Here is a 12,993-nt window from a genome sequence, read left to right as displayed (position 1 = left end):
AAGCTGCAGCTCTCTCATGGCCTGAAATGATGATATTTGCTGTTGGCAGACATAATTGAATTGGAAAAAGAGAGACTGTGCTCACAGATTGTCACTTCATTTTATTCCTTTGTGGCCACCATCCAAAGGGCTGAAGTGAGAACCCCTCCACCGAGGCAGCTCCTAGGCTCAGCCCCTCCACCTCTTCCTCCTCTTCTGTGATGACTTCTTCAGCAGCCAGAGGCCTAAGGAAGGTGGAGAGGGAAAGGCCAAGACCTTGGGTTCAGGAGTTCTGAGTTTGCACCTTGCTTCTGCAACTTGCTAGCTGTGTGACCTTGGGCCAGCTGCCTCCCGTGCTGATGCTCTTCTTTCATCTGTTGGAAGGAACAGCAAAGACACTGCTGCTTATTCCTGAGAATGAGCCAAATTGCACCCTTTCATTTGCTTGGTGCCTCTAAACTCACTCTCCAAAGGCTGCCTACCACATCCCTCTCCCCAGGATTGGTCACATGTTGTGTACTCAATAAGGTTCTGGGTTTACCTTCATTATTTCCATTTTACAAAAGAAATCGAAGCTTAGAGAGGTAAGATAATTAGCCTAAAGCCAGACAACTCACCAAGGCCAATCTGCCTAGTTGTTCATGTTGTACATGGCACAGGAAAGCCCCATCAAAGGGGGTGACATTTACGTTGTAGACAAATTCTCTTGTATGACAGTGTACATGTCCACAGGGTTCCCAGGCTTCCCAGGCATGTCCTAGAGTGATCAGTCCTTCATAAACTTGCCCAGACACCCATGACAAGGTCTGCACTTGAGCACTGGTGCACACACACTTCTTCCCCCACACAGGAGTGTGCCTTAGGCTGAGTCCTGACCACACCCCAGCCATCCCTGAGGTTGTTTCTCTCATTATCTTGGCTCTTGTTGGCTTGATTCCATTCCATCCCTGACTCACCAGCAGAGTCACATTAGACTCTGTTCTAAGGGGCAGTTTTCTAGGCCTCAGTTTCCCTTTCCTAGTGCAAAAAGATTTTGTAAGGGTTCTGAAAGTTGTGCCCTGGAATCCTTGTACACTGGGGGACAATGCAGTTTTCACTGAAACCTGAGGACTGATCTCCTTACACCCGCCCTGCCACCAAGTTCAGGCCTACAGTGATGGGGGGCCTGTCACATTCTTCTGACCTGCCACAGGAATGTCTGATCAGAGGTCCCACGAGGCCCAGCTCTGCTGCCTTTTCCAACCTTATTTCATTTCAGTTTCCATAAAAGAAAAGCATCTCCCAGCCTATTCTGTGGCGTCTGATACAGAGCTTCTTTATTAGGGTGAATCCAGCCCTGGGAGGCAGCAGAACAGGTCACTTGCTGGTAAGGTTGCCATGGAAATTATTCACTTTTATTGAATTATTCATTTGTCTTGTCCACCTAGAATGTCCCCCCAGGCTCATAGCTGTGACAGACAGACACTTGGACAGGGAGGAGTGTAGCCAATGGATTATGACACATCAGCAGCTCTGCTGAGGGATGCCTTATGAGGGAGAAAAGCAGGGAGCCTTGGGCCAGAGTCCTACGTTCCCTTATCAGTGACAGGAGACAGTGGTCTCTAATGACAGTGTGCAGACTAGGGCTCCAGACCACCAGGGTTCAGGTCTCTTCTTCCCCTATTCTCTCTACTGAAAAATGAGGATAGGAAGGCTAACAGGGTGGTTCTCATTATTGTACTACAAATTGTGTGATTATGGGCCTCAGTTTCCCCATCTGTGAAATGAAGACACCAGACCTACTCATGAAGGAAGTTTCCAGCTTTGATATTCCTTGCCTTTGACAGTGGAGCCAAATAGCAGCTTTTTGCCTGAGCTGCTAATTTTCTCACCACGAAATCCATTTCCCTCAGTAGACTTTGTCTTCTTCCCAGCGGTCATAGGCCATGGTTGTAAACTGAGTATGTGTTAAAAACCTAAACAGGCCCAGTTCCAAATTCACAGTCAGGGAAAGAATTGCATCTATGATCCTTTGACTCTCCTGGCATAAGGGGGTGTCAGTGTTGCACCCCCAACCTGACAGGTCAGGTAATATTCACTAAAACCCAACTACCCTTTGCAACCTGTGGGGGTCTTTGGGGCTGCTGGCAAGGCCTTCAACTAGTTCCTCCATAGAATGAAATAAAATTACCAATGTGGTTTATGTTTTGTTGGCCTTTTGTTTGTTTGTTTGTATGTTTGTTTGTTTGGGGGTTTGGTTCATTTGTTTTTGGTATTCTCACCTAAAACCAATTTTTAAGTAGCCACATCAACAAATCTTCCAAGATAGAAATAGAAGGATTTTATCACAGAAATACTGGGCATTATTTAAATGCCTATTGGTAGAGCAGTAGTTATTACATTGTTAGTTCCTCCCAACAGTTTACCATCTAGACATGAAGCAGAGTGAACTAGATACAAACTTAGTGACAGGTCAACATGCATAAGACACAGACTGAGTGAAAAGACATATAACACAGCAAGGGCTATGAAATTCTATTAAAATAAAACCCATAAACAGAAACACAACCTAGATGTCTAGGATCAGCCTATAGTCAGAACTAGAAAAAATTGGCTTGAAACTACCATCCACAAATTGGGAATCCCTGACCCCAGTACTGGTGTGAATTCTGGAAGGACATTTGTTTCTGTTTTTGTTTTGGTACTGAGGATTGAACTTGGGACCTTGTGTTTTTGAGGCAGGCGGCAGAATCACTGAGCTAAATCCCCAGCCCAGGACATTTGTTGATGTAGTCACATTTGGATTCTCCATCACACTCCCTCACCACCACCATCACCACCATATCCTTTCACTGAATGAGTTCAAGGTCAGGGTTATCTTACTTTCCCGTGTACTTATGTTGGTTTCACACCCTGACAACCCCAATATAGAGTCAACTGTCCTTGATGTCTACCCTAGGACACTCACATGAGGTCTGTGTGTGTCATGAACATGGTTAATGGCTTGTGGAAGCCTGTTGAAGGCTTTTCATAGCAACAAAGCATGCAACTTGAAACTCAGTAATTAGGTGTCCCCATTTTTCAAAGATGTCTTGACCATTCCTTTGCCCATGGCTCAGCCTCCTACTGGGCTGTGCTTTGTGCTTTTATTTTTCTTTCTATTTTCAGCTCTATTGCTCTCCCTCTAGCTCTTGATGGAGCCTGGGAGCTTGGAGCTCTTCTCACTTTATGAAGCAGAGCAATTCAATGCCTCTCCTGCTCCACCCCCAAATCCATATCTAGGCCACCTTTGCATGCATTCCAACCCATCCAAGGGCTCAAGGTCAGCTCCCAACAGGCCACTCACCAAACAGAACCTGCCCTCCTTAGAAGATGAGACTGCATATAGCAGAACCTCTCTCTGTCTCTGTCTCTCTGTTTCTCCCTCTGTCTCTCTCTCTCTCACACACACACACATGCACACTCACATGCATATACATTAAAAAATCAGTGTGGAGTTACATGTCTCAAAATGGTGGTTATTTCTGACTACTGATATTTTAGGTATTACTGTTTCCCTTGTCTTCTTTACATATTTTTATATTATTCGAATTTTCTAAAGCAGCATATATTAGCTTCCCAGGCTGAACAGGGAGCAGGGGAAGCAATTTTCATTTGGAGAAGGCCATGTCCTCTGTGATGCTGACACACAATTCAGTGCACCCTATGGCCACCTCCCACCCAGCCCTTGCATATTCACTGAGCGCCCCCACAAAAAACAGCACTACCAGACCTCGCTCCTCACTCATGATCTGACTCATTTCTCCACCCTCCCACGGGCCCAGCCTGTAGCACCACAGAGAAGGCAGCCTCTCCCAGGGATGCAGCCAAAACTGACATCCCAGCCCTTCTACTCATGGACATTTAGAGGGGCAATGGTGAGGGATCCTGAGCCCATGGGATCTTAGAGCCTTTTGAGACCACTCTCACCCACCTATTTTAGGAGAAACTGTTGGACTAACTTGCACTTAGAATAACAAAAAATGCATTACCTCAAAAACAGAGCCTCAGACCCTGGAGAGGGGTGTGGATCTGGATGGCTACTCCAGCAGAAAAGGCAGAGGAAAAGCAAGGGGATTGAGAAGGATTCCAAGTTCCTAAATCCTACCCTTGATAGGTGCTATAATTTTGCTTCTGTTATAATGTCATTGAGATGACATATTATCACAACTGTCTTGTTGAAGTGGCAGGAGATTGGTAAAGTTGCCCAGAAACTCATAAAAGAAAAGAGAACCCATAGTCTAGAAAGGAGGATATAGGTCCAGTGATCAGAAGTGAGGCTTAACATTCAGGGGAGTAGACTCCCAACTTCCTCCTCTGCTCTGTCCAGAATCTAGCCTGGATTTCTGCCCAGTGACCTGTCTGTAGCCAATATAAATCATGTAACAGGAATAGGATTTGAAATCCATCCCCTATGATTCCTGGCACTGAGCCATCCACCGTGAGTACTCACTCAATACCCTTTTGTCAAATCTAGCTCTTATAGAGTGACTCTGCCCTCTCTCTAAAATCTCCATTCATCAAGAGCCCTCTGCAAAATAGGCACCACGCCATGTGCTTTACTTATGCCATAGCCTATTAAACCATAACACAGAGCTTCAAGGTAAGTGTTATTGCCCATTTTTTATAGATGAGGAAACTGCATCCCACAGAGATTAACGTAAGTAACTAGCCAAATGTCCCATAGTCCATTAGTCAGCTATTGTGGCAATAATGCTATGTAACAAATAACCCATAAGCTCAGGAGATGACAAGAAGCATTTACTTCTCACTGACAGCTATGGCTCCTATGGGATTGGCACTAGACTGTTGTTGGTCCATTTAGGAGCCTCCGCATCCTCCTGGGATGATAGTTACCCAACTCTTTCCTCTCAAAGCAGACAGGGAAAGCAATATTCCAAGTCAAAAAAATGTAAATCCATAGCGATCTATTGAATAGGACCCACAGTAATAGGCAAGGGAAATATGTTTCACTTCTTCTATTGTGAGGTCTGGTAAGATGGCATTACAACAGATGCAGATACATCATTTTAATGCCAAGAGTAAAGAAATGGAAACGAGGATATAGTTTATGTACATACCTAGAGAGGGATACTAGGAACAAACCTGTCCTTCTGAAGAAGAGTTTATTTTGGTTCGCAGTTTCAGAAATTTCAGTCCAGATAATTCCAAGACATAAACATCACGGTAGACGTGCATGGTAAAGGAAAGCTACTCACTTCATGGCAGCTGGAAAACAGAGAGAAGGAAAAAGCTAAGGGCAAGATATTCTCTTCCACGTTATGTCTCCAGTGACCTACTCCTTTCAAGTGGACTCTACCTTCCTGAGAGCCCATTTGGCTAAGAACTCATAAATGGATTAATCCATTGATTAGCAACCTCATGACCCAATCACCTCTCTGGGCCCCATCTCCGAACATTACTACATTACTGCATATAGGAGTCTTTGGGTGACACTTCATATTTAAACCACTATAGTACCTTTTATATCTGGGTCAGCATTCCCCACAATATTCCATGCAATGTACAGTACCTCCAATCTCTGATCAGTGAACTCCAACACCAGGAGCATTAGTTGACGACAATACTACTAGATTCTGCTATATTTTCAACATCTGGGCCTCAAGATGATACCCTCATCTCAACATGACAACGATGGCGGACAGCCAGTGTCCTGGGTGTTAAATCTGATGCATTGAGTTCTGTTCTCAGCCCTTGACGGAGCCCGCCGTCACTTGTCGAACAGTACCTGAATGGGGGAGTGAGGATGAAGAAAAAGAAAGACACAGAGATAGAGTCGGGAGGGCTCCCAGAGAGACTGAGAGCGCAAGTTTATTTTTTTCTGGATCTTTTATACACTGAACAGGCTGTGGCTATTTTTAGTCCTGGCCTTGATACAGAAACGCCTACTTCTCTTTTCTTTGGAATTTCCCCATTCTCTAGAATTTCCCTGTTCTTTTAGTTCTTTATATCTCTGGGTAAAAGAACATTCATCACGGCACAGGACAATCTTTAAAGATAAGCATTTGGCTTGGCAGGGACAGAGTATTCCCAGAGCGGATATCTTGTCCTTTACGGTGGAGGGCAAAGTTAAAATGGAATCTTCATAGCTAACACCGCCTTCCACAAGCCCTGAAGCTCATCTTTGGGCCTCAAATTCCCTTTCTCTGTAATGGGCTCAGGCCACTATGTGTAAGTCCAAGAACTTTCTCAGCAGAGCCTTTCCTGGAATACCAGGAGTGGTACTCCAGTCTCAGTGTTTGGCTCTGTATCAGCCCAACTTTTCCTGTTGTCATTCCTCAATGTCCAGAGCTGTCAGTCTTCTGTTTTAGGAAGAAACAAAGCAATTAGGAGAAATGAGGACTTTGGACACAGGGACCTTCATTATTCACTGTCCTCCAGGCCAGAAGCAGGGCTAAGCCTGGGTTACTCAGTCTAAATGGAACTCTAAGCTGTTCTGGGAGTTCTGGGACTTCCCCAAGAACTCCACATCAGTCTTAGATTGGACAGGCACTGAAGAAAAGTATTTATGTGTGGACCTGGAAAGCAGAGCAAGCCACGACAGAAAGGAAAGGTGTGTAGATCTTACCACTCCAAGTGAGAGGTTCAGAGCAACAGCAGTACCAGGGGCCATGTTAAGAATGCAGTGTCCGAGGCCTTTCCCAGAGCCTGAATTAGAATATTTAAAAAGATCTCCAAGGGACTGGTGCACATACTGTAATTTGAGAAGCTCTAGCACAGCATGTCTACCCTTCTCTCAAGTCCCTTCACATTTTTTGTGCCAACTGACTCCTAGTGTACCTTCACACCTAGCAGCCTACCTATGCCTCTCTTTGCCAGAAGGCTGCCCTCGAGCTGCCAGAGGCCCCTTTGTCTGTGGCACAGACAGCCAGAGGGCCTGGAACTTATGTCCACTCAGGGGCAGCTCTTTACTCAGAGGTTCCAGAACTTCCACTGTTCCTTGGGGCCCTTGGTGTCTCGGTAATTTGTGCACTATTAGACCAAAACAAAAAAATAAAACTAACAGTGCCGTTTATTAAGTAAAATGCAGTCCAAACAGTTGAACTAGTATTTATGTCCTAACAATTCAGTCACTGTTTGTGAATATGCTACATAAAAATTAAAGCAGAAAATAGCATGTTGACTTCATCATAAATAACCACAATTACTTATTGATGGGATGTGCAAGGCTTATTGGGCACCTTACAGCTCTTCCATTCTTAGAAACAGATCGGACATCACCACCCTCATTTCCTGCTCTGCATTGATTTCCATTAGGTACTTGCTTTTGATCCTAGCTCCTGCTTAACACCCAGTTTCACAAACATTTGATGTCATTCAAATAGAATGTAGGGCAAGCTAATGTGGAAACTGCAAACTCTCTTGAGATAGTCTAGCAGCTGTTTCTGTATTTTCCTCCAAAACTTAAAATATCCCACAACACCTGGAATACTGTGGCACACAGTTTGGGTACCATGGCCTGACCCACAATTGAAGTTGCCAGAATCTAAATACATACTCTAGCTCTCTCACCCTAACAGAGACAGCTCTAAGACATGACCTACATTGTACTGCTAGGTCAAACCACAGCTGCCCTCCAAGGGCCTCGGCTCAGGGTGCTACTATTACTTACCCATCTTCCCTTGCTTTTTTTTCTGCCCCAATCTGCCTTCTCTACTCCATCTCTTGGTTTATCCCAGGAAAACTATCTTTAAAAAAATGTCCTCCACAGGAAATTTCATCTCAGGATCCGCCTCTGGGAACCCCAACCTAAGAATAAGGTGACCAGGAAGATATGTGTTGGGAAGCCACTTAGGAGGCAATGCCATCACCCAGAGGACAACGGAGCTACCTTTGCCCTGGACAGTGGTAGTGGGGTGAAGAGTGCAGACCAAGTCCAGAAATGCCAACAAGGTGAAATCAGCAGCCTTGGTTATTAATTGCATATGCAGAATGAAACAACCACAGACACTCTAGCTTTCCCTCTTACAGCAATATCACAACAGCCATGGGGAGACAAAGAGTAGCCTGGGTTTGTGGGGAGAAAACAGTGAATTTATGCTGAGCTCAAACCCTGAAATCCAAATTCTAAAAAAAGGAGAAAGTTAAGTGGCAAACTTTTCCACCCACTTTTTGAAAAAGGTTTTGTTTAAATGTGTGCTTGATGTGCTGTTCCCAGCTTCATTAACCCCCCTAATAATTATACTAATTACTCCACATTCCATGCATAAGAATGTGTTTGGAACTTCAACTTATGCTTGGCTTCAGATGGCAGACAATGCGTGTTGCCATTACACCCTGAAATGTTTTAGGCAAACAGAGGCAGCACCTGTTGGGTGTCATTGCTGGAGGTGGCACAGCTTGAGCAGTCAGCATGCATTCACAGCACAGGGAAATGCTTAGCTGAGCCCAGACACCAAGGTCTAGTTTCTTGAAGGGGCCAGTGAAGGAGTAAGGACTGTCCTCTTCCCAGGGACTATGGGGGGACAAGGACAGTGCTGTCTTCACACCACGTGTTTCACCTATTCCTCCCAATAATCTTAAGCTGTGGGAATTGTTATCTGTTTTCTACAGGAAAGAAATTGGAGGCTTATCTAACTTTTTTATTCATTCAATACATTTATATTCCCCTTAGTCCGTTTTGTGTTGCTATGACAGGACATCACACACTGGGTAATTTGTGAAGAAAAGTAGTTTTTGTCTTATAGTTTTGGAGGCTTGGAAGTCCAGGATGAAAGGGCTACCACTGGTGTATCATAACACAACAGCAGACATCACATGGTGAATAAGAGAACACTGAGGAAGCCCAATTCCCTTTTAGAACAATCCTCTCTCCTAATAACTAACAGCTTGATCTATCATGAGAGTGGAGTTCTCATGACCTCCTTCTGGAGGTACCATCCTCCCAATTCCATCACTGTGGTAGTTGAATCTCAGTGTGAGTTTGTCAGGGGACACCTACTATGTGCCAGTGACTTTAAAATTCCACAAGCTTCCGCCTCCTGCCTTGCAAGCCCAAGGTCCCAAGTTTGATCCCCAGTACCAAAAAAAAAAAAAAAAAAGAATGTTTGTTTCTGTTGGGCTGGGGATTTAGCTCAGTGGGTCCAGCGCCTGCCTAGAAAGCGCAAGTTTCCGAGTTCAATCCCCGGTACCAAAATAATAAATAAATAAATAAATAAAAATAAATAAAATTCCACAAGCACAGCTTTGAGCAAAATGAAGCTCGCCCATCTCCCCTCACACTATGGTTTAGATCAGAGGTGGCTTTTAATCCCTTCACTCTCTGCTTCCTAGATGCCATAATGTGAGCAGCTTTCTTCCACCTCACCCTTCCACCATGCAGTTTCTACATTGGAGCCAGCCAGCCACAGACTGAAATTTCTGAAACTGTGAGCCAAAATAAACCTCTCCTTTAAGTTGTGGGTGTCGGGTATTGTGTCTCAGTGCCAAGAAATTAACTATGGCACTTCACTTCACGGGGGGATGGACAAGGAGTCCAGGCTGAATAATAGCCCTAAGAAAAGGCCAGGGGAAAGGAGTGAGGGCTGGGGTGACCAAGAAGGCCTGTGTCTGGAGAGAAAGTTTGAGCAAAGGCCAGAATGGAGCAAGTAAGCCTAGTTGGGGGACAGGGTGCAGTGTGGCAGACTCAGGTGCCAGGAAGCTGTAGCTGGTCTCAGGACTTGGCAAATGCCTGATGGTTGTGTGACAAAACAGCCCAGGACCACAGCAGCTGGAGCAGGGGCAGTAAGGGGAATGGGAGCAGGCATGCACAAAGGAGGAGCAAGCCCAGGAGACCTGTCCGTGCTATGAGTTTATTATCAATGGGACAAGAAATCATCGGAGGGTCTTACCCAAGGTAACACAGCAGTAAGAGGCAGGAAGAACTGAGTGCAAGGGTGTTCATATCCAAGTCCTGCACAGTCTTCTGCTGCCATACCAAACTGCTCTTCACAGACCTAGTCAGTGAATATTGGAAACACAGAAACAATTCCTTGTTCTGGAGTCTGCTGATTCTGCTCAACCTATGTCCCTCCATGTTAAGATAAGACAAAGCTCTCCTTCAATGCCCCTAGTCCCCAACATGGCCAATGGTATGTTGTCTGTGCAGGTGGGCACCTGAATTCTTCCCACCCTACCTGAACTCCTATTAAGAGGTACAGAAAAAGGAGGTACAGCCTCTCTCCTTGTGCTGGCCTTGTCGTTTGTTTGGGCTAATGTGGTAGAAGTGACCTTATGCCTGCTTAGGCCTAGAGAACCCTGGAAGCTCTACTTTTGCCCTTATGGAGTTCTGATCCCCAGAAAAGAAGTCTCCCTGCCCTGCCAGAAGATTCCCTTCAGGAGACCCCTCCAGACCCACTGATGTGCAAGTGAGAAACCACCAGGATCTTGGAGGCCTAGTTGCCTGGAGCCCAGGCTGCACCATATGCAGTGGATAGAGGTGACCTGTCCCTGCCAAGCCCTGCCCACATGCAGATGAAACTGGTGCTGTGCTAAGCCACTGCGTTTCCAGGTAGACAAGCAGGACCAGAGATGACAGAGCAGCCTCTTCTCATAAAATAATCTTACATTCTGCATTTGTCTATTTGGATCCATTTATCACAGGGCTTTATTGGCTTTAGTTCCTTTTCTACATCCTCAATGCTCTGACATTTGGAGATGTCATAAACCCAGAAAGAGGCGGGCCTGGAAGGACAGCAAAATTCTTAGAGACAGCAAAAGGCTCCATATACCAACCAAAGAGCCAAGAGTCTCAAGGTCCTCAGCTATTACTTTATCTAATTCTCACACACCATGTCAATATTTTCCCTGCCTAGGTCATCCCAGGATCCCAGGGAGATCCCAGAGCCCACTGGAATTATTCAAACTAAGCAGTCCTAAGCTGTTCCCCTGACCTGCATTGCATGTCCAAGAGAAACTCCAATAACACTGTAACCTATGCTTTCCCTTGCTGCCTTTCACCCCTGACTGGCCCTGTTCCTTGCCCTTACAGCACTGCACAGTATGCTGTGCCCTCGTGATCAACACTCAACTTTTCTTCCAATGGCACTGATCTCTCTATGTTGTCACTCAGCCACCTTTAGCATTTAAGACCCAGGCACAGAATACAGCCCCTTTAATTTTCTGGAAGGAAAATGCTAGGGACCACTCTTCTACAAAGGAGACAATAGGTGAAGAGGAAAAGGGCCAAGCAGTGGCCACATAGCTGGGAATGGACACCAACCATGTCCACAGGTGGGTGGTGGTGGGATATCTGAAAGAGCATCAGAGCCACGCTGAGCTGAGGAGGGACTGTGGCTCCCCAGAGAAGCAGATCAAATGAGGGGCCATAATGGGTTAGCTTTCCGATTCTTCCTCAAGTTTGGGACAAGGCAACTTAAGCAGGGCTTTGCTTCTGCCAATCACAGAGCAAAGGGCAGCCAAACCACACCAGGGAATTCTAATGAGCTTGTTTGTGAGGTTCTGTATCTGGGCTTGGCAGGGAGGCCCTACTCTGGCACCCAGAATCACCCCCCAGGTCATGGTAAAGAGGTGTGCTAGGTGTGCCAAGCTGAGTGCCCCAGGCTAGGCAGGCACAGAGTGCCTTTGTGCCAGCTGGCATGAGGAGACCTTCTGGTGAGACATGTTAGAAGAGCTACCCCTCTGGGCAAACACAGCCTCTTAGGTACAGAATTTTGCCAAGGTGCTTTAGGGCAAAGAAAGCTACATCCCTCCTCCAACACATGCATAGCACATCTAAGAATGTTGAGCAGAATGGGCACCAGAGGGCACCTTTATGGTATCAAAATGTTGCACAGGTGCATTCAGCAGCCTTGTCCTCCCTCAGGGAGCTGGCACATCAGGGTCTCAGGAAAGCCTGGTGCTCTATACTGAAGCACAGGTAAGAGGGCTATAGAGCCCCTCAAAGAAGGAGCTCAGGCTGGTACTGACAAATGTAGGGAGCCTGACAGGCTGAAATAATGTGGGACATTCCTGTCACATGTGGAAGAGCCCATGGTGGGCACGGGAGAGGGGTGAGGAATAAACTCTTCTCATCACCTTCAGCTTATCCTCCTCTTTCTTTTGGTCAGAGTGAAGTCCATGCTCTTCTCTAGAATTAAAACTACAGACTGTTGGTAGGGGATTTAGCTCAGTGGTTCCAGCGCCTGCCTCGCAAGCACAGGTCCGGGGTTCGATCCCCAGTACAAAACAAAAAACAAAAAAAACCCTACAGACTGTGCCTCCAGGAGAAGCTATAATCCTAACCACTCCACTGAAGTACCCACCCCAGGGAATCAGGAGATAGCACAGCCTGAGGCATAGGCTGGCCAGCCTCAGTTTAACCACAGAACTGCCTTCTTTAGATCCCAGCTCCCTTTCCACCTGCTGCTTCACAGAACCATGTCTCCATTGGAAGGAGAATTGTTGAAAGCATCCAAGAAACTCCGGGCAAATTCTGGAGCTCCTTTCCATGCACATCCCAGCAAAACATGGACAGCTGAGGAGGGGCAGGGTGCTCAGCCAGCTCCCTCCACATCCCCACCTCTGCCTCATGCCCTCTGTGATGAATCTGATGCCAGAAAAAAAAAAAAAAATCTATGGGTGTGTTTCCCCTGGAGGATAAGCCAAGACAAAATTGCAATGAATGAGAATGTTTCTGGGTTATGTGTTGGAAAATTAACATGGGCTTGCATTAATTGAAATTCAGTTCTTTATGTATATCAATTCCCTTTGATCCTTTTGGGATTTGCAGCAGCAAGACAGACACTGAGCAACAGATTAATCCAAGGGTTGTCAGCAACAATGAGAAATTGAAGTTTAAAAGCCTACATTGAGATAAATTACTATTAAAACCTAGGGCTCTCCTTACCTGTTATGTCTGTAGAACCAAGAATTTGTAAAATAGCAGGTTGCCTCTCATTATGTACACTCTTAGGCTTTGGATGGTGGCTTCACTATCACTGGAGGCTAGTTCTCTTTGGGTTTGATCTGTTTCTTCCCACTCTTTGTACTTTCCTG

The 12,993-nt window shown here is 45.8% G+C and overlaps 1 long non-coding RNA gene across 1 annotated transcript; it reads right to left on the bottom strand.

Annotated features, from left to right (window-relative positions):
* Positions 1-81: 81 nt before the first annotated feature.
* LOC101708001 (uncharacterized) lies at positions 82-5,823 on the bottom strand. Its single transcript, XR_001184243.2, has 3 exons — positions 5,531-5,823; positions 5,079-5,226; positions 82-353 (listed from the first exon to the last, which is right to left on the bottom strand). It is a non-coding gene; the product is annotated as an uncharacterized LOC101708001 (long non-coding RNA).
* Between the last annotated feature and the right edge of the window lie 7,170 nt (positions 5,824-12,993).

The sequence above is a fragment of the Heterocephalus glaber genome, unplaced genomic scaffold, assembly GCF_053883595.1.
Source record: "Heterocephalus glaber isolate CG9 unplaced genomic scaffold, H.glaber_assembly_v1.0 deba00001564, whole genome shotgun sequence".
NCBI lineage: Eukaryota > Metazoa > Chordata > Mammalia > Rodentia > Bathyergidae > Heterocephalus > Heterocephalus glaber.
The sequence above is the reverse complement of the archived record's forward strand: the minus strand, read 5'-3'. Positions and strand labels throughout refer to the sequence as shown.